Here is a 16,324-nt window from a genome sequence, read left to right as displayed (position 1 = left end):
ATACCCTTACTCAGGAGTTCTTCAGCCTATATAAGATAGAAATTTGCAATGTTAAAGTAGCCTAGATAGCCTGGATGAACCAGGATGATCTGAAAATAACTCAGCCTCTAGACGAAGAGGGCGAGGCTCCTGAGTATGATGATGTGATTGCTGTATCGAACTGGATCTACTGAATTCATCAATAACCTTAGCTAAGTATACAATAAATTCATATTTATATATTCAAGTTATTTTGTTGAAGTACTTTTCTGGGAATCCACCCATCAGGGTCTCCTCGAACTTAACCCACCTGTAACAAGCACAACATAATTTTGAGGGTGGGGAGAAATCCAAACTCCCAAATATTTAAATCGCAGAGTCCACTGCAACGGACAATGAGGGTCCGGCACAGCGGGGAGTATACCAGATATAGGACAGATACTGGACTTGTTACAGTTTATTCGTAAGCCAGAGCAGGTCCCGAAGAAATTAATGATCTATAACATAGAGATTAATGAGTTCCTAGAATCCCTAAGGAATAAAAACATGTTGTCAGCGTACAGTGCGACAACTTTATATATGGTCCCCAACCTTAATGCCCTCAATGTCTGAAGACATACGCAAGCAACACGCTAGAAGTTCAATGGCAAGGGCAAACAAAGCCGGAGAGAGCGAGCATCTCTGCCTCGTACCCCTCTCCAATGGAAAGGGTCTCGACACATGACCATTGACTGAGATACGAGCAACCGGGGAAGAATATAGCAGCTGGACCAATCGAATAAATTTAGGACCGAAGGCAAATTTATTAAGTACGTTCCATAAATATTCACATTCTGCCGTGTCAAAGGCCTTGGCGGCATCCAAGGACACCATCACTGCCCCCGTCTCGTATCGGTCATCCCTCTGTAAGTGACAAAAGAGTCTGTGGAGGTTCTGTACCGTAGACTTCCCCGGCATAAAACCCGTCTGGTCACTGTGGACAATAGACGTGATTACAGTATTCAAACAGACGGCTAGAACTTTGGCTAAAATTTTTACGTCCGTGTAGAGTATTGAAATAGGGCAATAAGAGTCTGGGGAGGTGGGGTCTTTACCCAGCTTAAGAAGTACAATTATAATGGCTTCAGACATTGCGGAGGGCAAAGAACCATATTCAAAGAGAGCATTAAATAACTCAACTAGGTATGGGTTAAAAAATTCCCTAAACTGCTTGTATATTTTAATGGGTATTCCGTCACACCCGGGGGCCTTATTGTTGGGGAACGAAGCTATAGCAGCATCCAGTTCCTCAACCATAAAAGGGGAATCCAAAAAATCAATGGATTCTTCAGATAATTGCAGTAATTGAATTTGGGAAAGGTAATCACTCAGTTGATCTGCTGTATAGGACACCCTTGAAGTGTACAATGAAGAATAATAGGCAAAAAAAACTTTTTATATCAGAGCCTGAGTATTTCAAATCTCCCTGAGAATCATATATTTGTTGGACAGAGATACTGCCCTTTTCCTCCTTGGAGAGAAAGGCAAGATAGCTTCCATCCACCCCAGCCTGTGAGTACAAGTGTGTCTGGAGAATAACAACCTACGCTTGGATTTATCTAATAAAAACTGCCCATTCCTTTCTTGCCAAATCGCAACTGTCATAGACAGAGGGGGATCTAAGTAGAATATATTCAGCTACTAGTTGACAGCAGGTTTGTTCAAGACGGCACTCCTCCTCCCTACTGGATTGTTTAATAGCAGCCACTTTTTGAAGAGGGAACCATGAATAGAAGCTTTAAATGCGTCATGTTTAATAGTGGGGGTGGTGTAGGAAGCATCGGGGACTTGGAAATCTCGCCAGTCAGTAAGTATATCAGCCCCATCTCCCATTAATGACAGCCAAATTGGGTTAAGTTTCCAAAATGTAATACCCTGAGGTACTAGTTTATCCAATATTAACAAAACAGGTGAGTGATCAGTATCTAACCTGAACCACCTTAAAAACCATATCCGGGGATAAAAGTGCCAAATCTATACGTGAAAATGAATTGAAAGTAGCTGAGTAACAAGAGTATTGGCTTTCCTGGGGGAACCTAACTCTCCAAACATCAACTAGTCCAAGCTCTGACACCAATTTAGAAAAAGGGGTTGGGGAAGAAGAAAAGAGATCATAGCGGGGATTTTCTCTCCATCTGCCTGGAATTGGGTCCATTACATTATTATAGTCTCCAATACAAATAGTGGAAGTGGAAGGTGACAATGCTATAAATGATACAGCATGCCTCAAAACTTCATTATTATAAGGGGGGTGGGGGGTGGAGATTATACACAGTAAGAATATTCAAAAGAGTAGAGTTAACAGAAGCCCTAATGAAAACAAAGCGGCCATACCGATCTATTTGGCTATGGTCCAAATGGAAATTTACAGATTTTTTAATTAACACAGAAATTCCCCTGGCATTTTGTGAGAAATTGGAATGGAACAACCACCCTACCCATGGTTTTTTCAAGGCTAACGTCTTGCTACGAGTAAGATGAGTCTCTGAAAAACACTTAATATCTGCTTTATACTTTTTTACTTGCGATAAGACGTAAGCACTCTCTTTATTTTGTTATTGAGAGCTTTTATATTCCAGCCGAGTAGGTGGAACCCTCAGGTACCGTCGGCATTGGGGGAGACTAAAAAGAGAAACAGGAGAAAAATAGAAAAGAGAAGGGATCAAAGGAGGAGACACAGTAACAGGGAGAGATACATCATAGTACATGAACCGGAGTCCAGCAGCCGCACGCCTGGAGAAAACAGAATATTCACCAAATATTGGCACCAAATATTCTCCCATAGAACATTACAAGTACACTTCAGGAACAATGTATAAACAATACATGACCATACCGTAGAGTAAATTAAAATAAATACAAAAATAAAACAACAGAAACCCCACCCTCTATATGCATTGGGAACCTAGATATACCTATATCCCAACTATAAAACTCCTGTCACTTAAACTAAAACTCCAAAATAGTAAAAGAGGGACTATTAGGAACGAAACACTCCTAAACGCTATATCCTATCAAAGGACTCCCAGTAAAAAAAGGAATGATGGTCCCCGGTAAGAAGACATACTAACAAACCACCAATTGGGATACAGAAGAGAAAAAAACATTTCCCCACCTCCCCATATAATTAGCCATATAAGCATATACACAAGAAGAAACCTGTAGGAAAATGGTTAAGTGTTAAAACAGAGGACATTAGTATCTGCCGGGTTTAACGAGGAGCATGGGGCCTCTGCTCCAACCACGCTTCAGCTTCTCTCAGAGAGTTGAAGAAGTGTGTAGAACCCTTGTTCACTACACATAGTGGAGCTGGGAACAACATAGAGTATTGGATTTGTCTGTCAGTTTCCTTTTTATCTGTAGAAATTGGGATCTGGATTTTTGTACGTACGTTGCAAAGTCAGGAAAAACTGCCATGGAGTGGTTCTCAAATTTCAGCGGACCATGTACTCGCGCTAGGTGAAGAATAGCATCTTGATCTTTGTAATGAAGCATGTGGGCAATGAAGGTGCGTGCCTGAGCACCTGGAGGAGGAGCTTGAAAAGGTAGACGGTGCGCGTTCCACAGCAAATTGCTTACTAAAGTCTTCCTTTTTAAAGATGTTGAGGAGCCAATTCTCTAGAAATTTTTCTGGGTGTGAACCCTCATTCCTTTCAGGCAGACCAACAAATCGTATGTTATTTCTTCGTAAACGGCCTCCCACATCTGACAACTTAGTCTTGACACCAGCCATCTGGGAGGAGAGATCAGCGACACTATCTTTGACTGGGGTGGTGACATCCTCAAGATCAGACACACGTTGTTCCACTCCTCCTTTGTAGAGTTTCTGCATGTCATGACGAATGAGTGAAATATCAGTTTGAACATCTCCGATCTTGTCAATCACCCTTTGTTCGGACATAGTGATAGCTTGTAGGATCTGTTGAGTAGATTGCATAACATCAGCAACAGAGGCTTCCTCTGAAGCGGTCTGAGGAGAGGGAGGGGATGCACCTTGGGCAGATGGGGGTGCAGGCAATTGATTATTTTTAGAAATCTTTCCAAACGTACTGCAGCACCAGCTGCATTGCCTGTTTTTCCCATAGCAGTACCGTCAGGAACCACAGGACCGGCGGGAAGCTCTGTATAGGATAACACAGAGGGTGTAAGTTGGACCCCACAACACGCTGTGGATGTAGACATAAGACCGCTCCTCCAACAGTAAACATATTACATGCAACAGCAGGCCCACACACTGTGGGGGATGTATATTATACCCAGAACTCCGAAGTGTCAGCAGATGATATACAGCATGTTGTATGCAATGTGCACATCCAGGCAGTAATAAAAGTATGCAGGACACAGTCAATATGTATAATAATCACTGTGGTGCAGTGAAAGTCAAAGTTATAGATGCAGAGATGACAGAAATCCAAGAGGTTCACACAGGGGTTCCTCACCTTAGTGTAACAGTGCTCCTTGCAGACACAGTAGGCAGATAATTGGGAAAAAACTGAGCCTCCACGCTGCCAGCATCAGTTCACAATTTGCCCCCCTTCTCAGGAGAAGTAAAGAGCCACAGTACCTCCAGCTATTAGAAGAGCCACACGTGGCGGGAGGCACTCAGATGGACCTGACGCACATGTCCAAGATGGCACCGGCGGGAGCAGGAGATCAGCACAGCAGGGCTCCACTGAGGCCAGAATGTGCGGTCAGCAGCGCCCAGCAGCTATCCCGGATACAGGCAGGATCCCGGACACCGCGGCAGCCGAGAACCAGCAGGACACAGCGCACGGTAAGGTACTTCCGCGGACCCGTGTGACTGGAGGTCCAGAGTGGGGACGAGCCTCACCCGACTGCTGCATCCATACTCCGTCAGCAGGGCAGCATACACCAGCCCAGCATGTCTCAGGGCATGCACAAGGGGCTCATACAGGAGCAGGGGCAGCCTTCTCACCGGGAGCTACAGCACTATGCTGCCTACCCCATACCGTGCCAAGCCACGCCCCCACAAAGAACAGTCTTACATGCGCTAGGTGTACGATGAGGAATTTTAGATTTCTGTGGAATGTTGTTCAATATTCCTTACAATCGTCCATACAAAAGAAAAGCATAAAAAACAAACAATAGTGTAATATCGTCGGATCACAGACACCACACGTGCAGGATCAAAACATAAGATGGCTGAAATAGTCCAATCCAATAGTTTTAATAGCCCGATGTCTTCTTAATCTCAGACACCCCACACGTGATATACAAAGTGTTGGATGCTCACACGTATTCTTACTTTCGTAAGTGGATAACATGCCCATAAAGGTATCTTTTTCCTTCGTCTTACAGCACAGTGAAAAAAATCTGATGGAAATGGTAAAAATGCTATAAAATGTATTTAAAAATTAAATCGTATAGGCACAATGTGGTTCATCCAATAAACATGATATGCTGACATCAAATGTATCCCGGGTATATATGATGCAGTAACCCGTGCATATGAACGCATTGTGCTTTACCTCTAAGATATATATAGACACTATTTTCAATGTGTTTCGTAGTGATGAGCAGGTTCGGATCCTCGGAATCCGACCCGCCCGAACTTCACCTTTTTTTTACACGGGTCCGAGCGACTCGGATCCTCCCGCCTTGCTCGGTTAACCCGAGCACGCCCGAACGTCATCATCCCGCTGTCGGATTCTCGCGAGACTCGGATTCTATATAAGGAGCCGCGCGTCGCCGCCATTTTCACACGTGCATTGAGATTGATAGGGAGAGGACGTGGCTGGCGTCCTCTCCGTTATAGTAGAACACAGAGTGACTTAGTTAGTTATAATTGTGGGGAGGATTGGGGACGGGGAGCAGCTGTTAGGGAGTACAGTGCAGGGTTTTGATTATACCACCAGTGAGTTTAATCCTTTGTTTCTCTGCCTGAAAAAAACGCTCCGACCACCATATCTGTGCTCACTCAGTGTGCTGCACTGCTGCATGATATATCTGTGCTGAGTGCACTGCTCTGCTCACACTGCCTAATTGTGGGGACTGGGGAGCAGTTATAGCAGGAGTACAGTGCACAGTTTTGCTGACAGTGACCACCAGTCCAGTATACGTTTGTCTGCCTGAAAAACACTCCTGTTTTTTTTTTCTTCATACTAGTTTAGCAGTCTGCTGACAGTGTCCACCAGGTCCGTTATACAGTATATTATATATATAAGCAGCAGTACGGTAGGCCACGGCTGTACCTACCTCTGTGTCGTCACTCGTCGTCCATAAGTAATATAATACTATACTATCCATCCATCTACATTGTATACCTGTGGTGTTTTTTTTTTTCTTCATACTAGTTTAGCAGTCTGCTGACAGTGTCCACCAGGTCCGTTATACAGTATATTATATATATAAGCAGCAGTACGGTAGGCCACGGCTGTACCTACCTCTGTGTCGTCAGTGCACTCGTCGTCCATAAGTAATATAATACTATACTATCCATCCATCTACATTGTATACCTGTGTTGTTTTTTTTTTCTTCATCCTAGTTTAGCAGTCTGCTGACAGTGTCCACCAGGTCCGTTATACAGTATATTATATATATAAGCAGCAGTACGGTAGGCCACGGCTGTACCTACCTCTGTGTCGTCAGTGCACTCGTCGTCCATAAGTAATATAATACTATACTATCCATCCATCTACATTGTATACCTGTGTTGTTTTTTTTTCTTCATACTAGTTTAGCAGTCTGCTGACAGTGTCCACCAGGTCCGTTATACAGTATATTATATATATAAGCAGCAGTACGGTAGGCCACGGCTGTACCTACCTCTGTGTCGTCACTCGTCGTCCATAAGTAATATAATACTATCCATCCATCTACATTGTATACCTGTGGTGTTTTTTTTTTCTTCATCCTAGTTTAGCAGTCTGCTGACAGTGTCCACCAGGTCCGTTATACAGTATATTATATATATAAGCAGCAGTACGCTAGGCCACGGCTGTACCTACCTCTGTGTCGTCACTCGTCATCCATAAGTAATATAATACTATACTATCCATCCATCTACATTGTATACCTGTGGTGGCTTTTAGTTGTGCGCAAAATATGGAGAACAAAAATGTGGAGGTTAAAAAAATAGGGAAAGATCAAGATCCACTTCCACCTCGTGCTGAAGCTGCTGCCACTAGTCATGGCCGAGACGATGAAATGCCATCAACGTCGTCTGCCAAGGCCGATGCCCAATGTCATAGTACAGAGCATGTAAAATCCAAAACACAAAAGATCAGTAAAAACATGACCCAAAAATCAAAATTAAAAGCGTCTGAGGAGAAGCGTAAACTTGCCAATATGCCATTTACGACACGGAGTGGCAAGGAACGGCTGAGGCCCTGGCCTATGTTCATGGCTAGTGGTTCAGCTTCACATGAGGATGGAAGCACTCATCCTCTCGCTAGAAAAAAGAAAAGACTTGCGGCAAAAGCACAGCAAAGAACTGTGCGTTCTTCGAAATCCCAAATCCCAAAGGAGAGTCCAATTGTGTCGGTTGCGATGCCTGACCTTCCCAACACTGGACGGGAAGAGCTTGCGCCTCTTTTTTTCTTTGCATCATGTGCTGTTTGGGGAGTATTTTTTGGAAGGGCCATCCTGCGTGAGATGGGCCAGGTGTTTGTGCCGGCCACTAGGGTCGCTTAGCTTACTCACACAGCTACCTCATTGCGCCTCTTTTTTTCTTTGCGTCATGTGCTGTTTGGGGAGTATTTTTTTGAAGGGCCATCCTGCGTGACACTGCAGTGCCACTCCTAGATGGGCCAGGTGTTTGTGTCGGCCACTAGGGTCGCTTAGCTTAGCCATCCAGCGACCTCGGTGCAAATTTTAGGACTAAAAATAATATTGTGAAGTGTGAGGTGTTCAGAATAGACTGAAAATTAGTGGAAATTATGGTTATTGAGGTTAATAATACTATGGCATCAAAATGACCCCCAAATTCTATGATTTAAGCTGTTTTTTAGGGTTTTTTAAAAAAAACACCCGAATCCAAAACACACCCGAATCCGACAAAAAAAATTCGGTGAGGTTTTGCCAAAACGCGTCCGAACCCAAAACATGGCCACGGAACCGAACCCAAAACCAAAACACAAAACCCGAAAAATTTCAGGTGCACATCACTAGTGTTTCGGCGCTATGCGGTGCCTTTTTCAAGATAAGTGTCTGTAAAAGAATATGTGAATGATATCAAAAACGTATAGACAACCTCCGTGTATTAGAGATGAGCGGGTTCGGTTTCTTTGAATCCGAACCCGCACGAACTTCACTTTTTTTTTCACGGGTCCGAGCGACTCGGATCTTCCCGCCTTGCTCGGTTAACCCGAGCGCGCCCGAACGTCATCATGACGCTGTCGGATTCTCGCGAGACTCGGATTCTATATAAGGAGCCGCGCGTCGCCGCCATTTTCACACGTGCATTGAGATTGATAGGGAGAGGACGTGGCTGGCGTCCTCTCCATTTAGATTAGATTTAGAAGAGAGAGAGAGAGAGAGATTGCTGTGATACTGTAGATTAGAAGAGAGTGCAGAGTGCAGACAGAGTTTAGTGACTGACGACCACAGTGACCAGTGACCACCAGAGACAGTGCAGTTGTTTGTTTTATTTAATATATCCGTTCTCTGCCTGAAAAAAACGATACACAGTCACACAGTGACTCAGTCTGTGTGCACTACTCAGCCCAGTGTGCTGCACATCAATGTATTGTATATAAAGCTTATAATTGTGGGGGAGACTGGGGAGCACTGCAGGTTGTTATAGCAGGAGCCAGGAGTACATGATAAATAATATTATATTAAAATTAAACAGTGCACACTTTTGCTGCAGGAGTGCCACTGCCAGTGTGACTAGTGGTGACCAGTGCCTGACCACCAGTATATTAGTAGTATTGTATACTATCTCTTTATCAACCAGTCTATATTAGCAGCAGACACAGTACAGTGCGGTAGTTCACGGCTGTGGCTACCTCTGTGTCGGCACTCGGCAGGCAGTCCGTCCATCCATAATTGTATTATATACCACCTAACCGTGGTTTTTTTTTTCTTTCTTTATACCGTCGTCATAGTCATACTAGTTGTTACGAGTATACTACTATCTCTTTATCAACCAGTGTACAGTGCGGTAGTTCACGGCTGTGGCTACCTCTGTGTCGGAACTCGGCAGGCAGTCCGTCCATCCATAATTGTATTATAATATATACCACCTAACCGTGGTTTTTTTTTCGTTCTTTATACCGTCGTCATACTAGTTGTTACGAGTATACTACTATCTCTTTATCAACCAGTGTACAGTGCGGTAGTTCACGGCTGTGGCTACCTCTGTGTCGGAACTCGGCAGGCAGTCCGTCCATCCATAATTGTATTATAATATATACCACCTAACCGTGTTTTTTTTTTCGTTCTTTATACCGTCGTCATACTAGTTGTTACGAGTATACTACTATCTCTTTATCAACCAGTGTACAGTGCGGTAGTTCACGGCTGTGGCTACCTCTGTGTCGGCACTCGGCAGGCAGTCCGTCCAACCATAATTGTATTATATACCACCTAACCGTGGTTTTTTTTCCATTCTTTATACCGTCGTCATACTAGTTGTTACGAGTATACTACTATCTCTTTATCAACCAGTGTACAGTGCGGTAGTTCACGGCTGTGGCTACCTCTGTGTCGGCACTCGGCAGGCAGTCCGTCCAACCATAATTGTATTATATACCACCTAACCGTGGTTTTTTTTTCATTCTTTATACCGTCGTCATACTAGTTGTTACGAGTATACTACTATCTCTTTATCAACCAGTGTACAGTGCGGTAGTTCACGGCTGTGGCTACCTCTGTGTCGGCACTCGGCAGCCCGTCCATAATTGTATATACCAGTGACCTAACCGTGGTTTTTTTTTCTTTCTTTATACATACATACTAGTTACGAGTATACTATCTCTTTATCAACCAGTCTATATATTAGCAGCAGACACAGTACAGTGCGGTAGTTCACGGCTGTGGCTACCTCTGTGTCGGCACTCGGCAGCCCGTCCATAATTGTATATACCACCTAACCGTGGTTTTTTTTTCTTTCTTTATACATACATACTAGTTACGAGTATACTATCTCTTTATCAACCAGTCTATATATTAGCAGCAGACACAGTACAGTGCGGTAGTTCACGGCTGTGGCTACCTCTGTGTCGGCACTCCGCAGCCCGTCCATAATTGTATATACCAGCGACCTAACCGTGGTTTTTTTTTCTTTCTTTATACATACATACTAGTTACGAGTATACTATCTCTTTATCAACCAGTCTATATATTAGCAGCAGACACAGTACAGTGCGGTAGTTCACGGCTGTGGCTACCTCTGTGTCGGCACTCGGCAGCCCGTCCATAATTGTATATACCAGTGACCTAACCGTGTTTTTTTTTTCTTTCTTTATACATACATACTAGTTACGAGTATACTATCTCTTTATCAACCAGTCTATATATTAGCAGCAGACACAGTACAGTGCGGTAGTTCACGGCTGTGGCTACCTCTGTGTCGGCACTCGGCAGCCCGTCCATAATTGTATATACCAGTGACCTAACCGTGGTTTTTTTTTCTTTCTTTATACATACATACTAGTTACGAGTATACTATCTCTTTATCAACCAGTCTATATATTAGCAGCAGACACAGTACAGTGCGGTAGTTCACGGCTGTGGCTACCTCTGTGTCGGCACTCGGCAGCCCGTCCATAATTGTATACTAGTATCCAATCCATCCATCTGCATTGTTTACCTGAGGTGCCTTTTAGTTGTGCCTATTAAAATATGGAGAACAAAAATGTTGAGGTTCCAAAATTAGGGAAAGATCAAGATCCACTTCCACCTCGTGCTGAAGCTGCTGCCACTAGTCATGGCCGAGACGATGAAATGCCAGCAACGTCGTCTGCCAAGGCCGATGCCCAATGGCATAGTACAGAGCATGTCAAAACCAAAACACCAAATATCAGTAAAAAAAGGACTCCAAAACCTAAAATAAAATTGTCGGAGGAGAAGCGTAAACTTGCCAATATGCCATTTACCACACGGAGTGGCAAGGAACGGCTGAGGCCCTGGCCTATGTTCATGGCTAGTGGTTCAGCTTCACATGAGGATGGAAGCACTCAGCCTCTCGCTAGAAAACTGAAAAGACTCAAGCTGGCAAAAGCACCGCAAAGAACTGTGCGTTCTTTGAAATCCCAAATCCACAAGGAGAGTCCAATTGTGTCGGTTGCGATGCCTGACCTTCCCAACACTGGACGTGAAGAGCATGCGCCTTCCACCATTTGCACGCCCCCTGCAAGTGCTGGAAGGAGCACCCGCAGTCCAGTTCCTGATAGTCAGATTGAAGATGTCAGTGTTGAAGTACACCAGGATGAGGAGGATATGGGTGTTGCTGGCGCTGGGGAGGAAATTGACCAGGAGGATTCTGATGGTGAGGTGGTTTGTTTAAGTCAGGCACCCGGGGAGACACCTGTTGTCCGTGGGAGGAATATGGCCGTTGACATGCCAGGTGAAAATACCAAAAAAATCAGCTCTTCGGTGTGGAGGTATTTCACCAGAAATGCGGACAACAGGTGTCAAGCCGTGTGTTCCCTTTGTCAAGCTGTAATAAGTAGGGGTAAGGACGTTAACCACCTCGGAACATCCTCCCTTATACGTCACCTGCAGCGCATTCATAATAAGTCAGTGACAAGTTCAAAAACTTTGGGTGACAGCGGAAGCAGTCCACTGACCAGTAAATCCCTTCCTCTTGTAACCAAGCTCACTCAAACCACCCCACCAACTCCCTCAGTGTCAATTTCCTCCTTCCCCAGGAATGCCAATAGTCCTGCAGGCCATGTCACTGGCAAGTCTGACGAGTCCTCTCCTGCCTGGGATTCCTCCGATGCATCCTTGCGTGTAACGCCTACTGCTGCTGGCGCTGCTGTTGTTGCCGCTGGGAGTCGATGGTCATCCCAGAGGGGAAGTCGTAAGCCCACTTGTACTACTTCCAGTAAGCAATTGACTGTTCAACAGTCCTTTGCGAGGAAGATGAAATATCACAGCAGTCATCCTACTGCAAAGCGGATAACTGAGTCCTTGACAACTATGTTGGTGTTAGACGTGCGTCCGGTATCCGCCGTTAGTTCACAGGGAACTAGACAATTTATTGAGGCAGTGTGCCCCCGTTACCAAATACCATCTAGGTTCCACTTCTCTAGGCAGGCGATACCGAGAATGTACACGGACGTCAGAAAAAGACTCACCAGTCTCCTAAAAAATGCAGTTGTACCCAATGTCCACTTAACCACGGACATGTGGACAAGTGGAGCAGGGCAGGGTCAGGACTATATGACTGTGACAGCCCACTGGGTAGATGTATGGACTCCCGCCGCAAGAACAGCAGCGGCGGCACCAGTAGCAGCATCTCGCAAACGCCAACTCTTTCCTAGGCAGGCTACGCTTTGTATCACCGCTTTCCAGAATACGCACACAGCTGAAAACCTCTTACGGCAACTGAGGAAGATCATCGCGGAATGGCTTACCCCAATTGGACTCTCCTGTGGATTTGTGGCATCGGACAACGCCAGCAATATTGTGTGTGCATTAAATATGGGCAAATTCCAGCACGTCCCATGTTTTGCACATACCTTGAATTTGGTGGTGCAGAATTTTTAAAAAAACGACAGGGGCGTGCAAGAGATGCTGTCGGTGGCCAGAAAAATTGCGGGACACTTTCGGCGTACAGGCACCACGTACAGAAGACTGGAGCACCACCAAAAACTACTGAACCTGCCCTGCCATCATCTGAAGCAAGAAGTGGTAACGAGGTGGAATTCAACCCTCTATATGCTTCAGAGGTTGGAGGAGCAGCAAAAGGCCATTCAAGCCTATACAATTGAGCACGATATAGGAGATGGAATGCACCTGTCTCAAGTGCAGTGGAGAATGATTTCAACGTTGTGCAAGGTTCTGATGCCCTTTGAACTTGCCACACGTGAAGTCAGTTCAGACACTGCCAGCCTGAGTCAGGTCATTCCCCTCATCAGGCTTTTGCAGAAGAAGCTGGAGGCATTGAAGAAGGAGCTAAAAGGGAGCGATTCCGCTAGGCATGTGGGACTTGTGGATGCAGCCCTTAATTCGCTTAACAAGGATTCACGGGTGGTCAATCTGTTGAAATCAGAGCACTACATTTTGGCCACCGTGCTCGATCCTAGATTTAAAGCCTACCTTGGATCTCTCTTTCCGGCAGACACAGGTCTGCTGGGGTTGAAAGACCTGCTGGTGACAAAATTGTCAAGTCAAGCGGAACGCGACCTGTCAACATCTCCTCCTTCACATTCTCCCGCAACTGGGGGTGCGAGGAAAAGGCTCAGAATTCCGAGCCCACCCGCTGGCGGTGATGCAGGGCAGTCTGGAGCGACTGCTGATGCTGACATCTGGTCCGGACTGAAGGACCTGACAACGATTACGGACATGTCGTCTACTGTCACTGCATATGATTCTCTCAACATTGATAGAATGGTGGAGGATTATATGAGTGACCGCATCCAAGTAGGCACGTCACACAGTCCGTACTTATACTGGCAGGAAAAAGAGGCAATTTGGAGGCCCTTGCACAAACTGGCTTTATTCTACCTAAGTTGCCCTCCCACAAGTGTGTACTCCGAAAGAGTGTTTAGTGCCGCCGCTCACCTTGTCAGCAATCGGCGTACGAGGTTACATCCAGAAAATGTGGAGAAGATGATGTTCATTAAAATGAATTATAATCAATTCCTCCGCGGAGACATTGACCAGCAGCAATTGCCTCCACAAAGTACACAGGGAGCTGAGATGGTGGATTCCAGTGGGGACGAATTGATAATCTGTGAGGAGGGGGATGTACACGGTGATATATCGGAGGGTGAAGATGAGGTGGACATCTTGCCTCTGTAGAGCCAGTTTGTGCAAGGAGAGATTAATTGCTTCTTTTTTGGGGGGGGTCCAAACCAACCCGTCATATCAGTCACAGTCGTGTGGCAGACCCTGTCACTGAAATGATGGGTTGGTTAAAGTGTGCATGTCCTGTTTTGTTTATACAACATAAGGGTGGGTGGGAGGGCCCAAGGATAATTCCATCTTGCACCTCTTTTTTCTTTTCTTTTTCTTTGCATCATGTGCTGATTGGGGAGGGTTTTTTGGAAGGGACATCCTGCGTGACACTGCAGTGCCACTCCTAAATGGGCCCGGTGTTTGTGTCGGCCACTAGGGTCGCTAATCTTACTCACACAGTCAGCTACCTCATTGCGCCTCTTTTTTTCTTTGCGTCATGTGCTGTTTGGGGAGGGTTTTTTGGAAGGGACATCCTGCGTGACACTGCAGTGCCACTCCTAGATGGGCCCGGTGTTTGTGTCGGCCACTAGGGTCGCTAATCTTACTCACACAGCTACCTCATTGCGCCTCTTTTTTTCTTTGCGTCATGTGCTGTTTGGGGAGGGTTTTTTGGAAGGGACATCCTGCGTGACACTGCAGTGCCACTCCTAGATGGGCCCGGTGTTTGTGTCGGCCACTAGGGTCGCTAATCTTACTCACACAGTCAGCTACCTCATTGCGCCTCTTTTTTTCTTTGCGTCATGTGCTGTTTGGGGAGGGTTTTTTGGAAGGGCCATCCTGCGTGACACTGCAGTGCCACTCCTAGATGGGCCCGGTGTTTGTGTCGGCCACTAGGGTCGCTAATCTTACTCACACAGTCAGCTACCTCATTGCGCCTCTTTTTTTCTTTGCGTCATGTGCTGTTTGGGGAGGGTTTTTTGGAAGGGCCATCCTGCGTGACACTGCAGTGCCACTCCTAGATGGGCCCGGTGTTTGTGTCGGCCACTAGGGTCGCTTATCTTACTCACACAGCGACCTCGGTGCAAATTTTAGGACTAAAAATAATATTGTGAGGTGTGAGGTATTCAGAATAGACTGAAAATGAGTGTAAATTATGGTTTTTGAGGTTAATAATACTTTGGGATCAAAATGACCCCCAAATTCTATGATTTAAGCTGTTTTTTAGTGTTTTTGGAAAAAAACACCCGAATCCAAAACACACCCGAATCCGACAAAAATAATTCGGTGAGGTTTTGCCAAAACGCGTTCGAACCCAAAACACGGCCGCGGAACCGAACCCAAAACCAAAACACAAAACCCGAAAAATTTCAGGCGCTCATCTCTACCGTGTATAGCCCCTAGCTGAAGGGACATACCTGGATGTCCCTTCTGCTAGGGGCTATACACGGGGGCTATACATGTAGGAATAACATAACTCAGTCTAAGCATTTTCTATTTTAGGGCTAGAATATGTTTTTTTTTTCTTGATTTGACTGTTAAATCATGGTTTCATTACTTTCCATTACACAATTATTGAATACTGTAAGTCATAAAAATGTACTGCAAAATATACTATATCCAAATATAAGAGTGGTTTCACCAAATAAACTTACCTGAAACTTTCAGAATCTAGGTACCCTCTGCCTATAGTGGCTGTACAGAACATGTGAGCTGCAGATCTAAATAAGGGTGAGTCAAATAGGTTTTTACTATGCACATAGGATTTAGGATGCCTTTAAACAAAGCTTCCGAAAATGTATGATCCAGTGTCAAAGCTATAGGAGCCAGAGAGAAGAATAATACAGCACACAAAAATGTGAAAAATATCAGTACTTTGCAAATTTCGATGCTCGATATACTGTATTGGATCACCGATCATCACAACATTGCAACATTGAAGATTTGTTTATCCCAGACAGCTGCTCCTCTCTTCAGCCGACTGGTGTTCACAATGAAGGTGAGGACAGCTCCTATTACATTTCCCCAGCAGTGATCGGGGAGGGAACAGAAAGCTAGGAGGTCTCTTTGAGAGAGGCAGCTACTGGTAGAGTCTCTTCTAGCAGCTGTCAAATTGGCGTTTCTGACTTTTCCCATCAGATGCGACCCTGTCAGGAAAAGCCCAGCCTGGTTTGGGTGCAAGTGGTTAATAATGGGCTACACAGTGTAGTTGAGTTATGAATATATGGAATGATAAGTGAGGGGTTGGACCTGCACTAGACCTGAAAATGAATGTTCTTGAGCTTATGTAGGCCAACAATGTGTATATGTAATCTCGGCATACAGAATCCCTTAATGCATCGTTATGATTTGGCGGTGCTTCCAAACATTTATTTACTGAAATAACAGGGCGAGTTTCTTTGCATAGACACAGTGAATAAAGAAGTGAGTCCTCCAAGAATCATTCTTATTTTCCATACTATATTTTAAACGTAAACACTAATAAAGGTTACATTT

This window comes from Pseudophryne corroboree, chromosome 5 (assembly GCF_028390025.1).
Source record: "Pseudophryne corroboree isolate aPseCor3 chromosome 5, aPseCor3.hap2, whole genome shotgun sequence".
Lineage (NCBI taxonomy): Eukaryota > Metazoa > Chordata > Amphibia > Anura > Myobatrachidae > Pseudophryne > Pseudophryne corroboree.
This window is presented reverse-complemented; position numbering follows the sequence as displayed.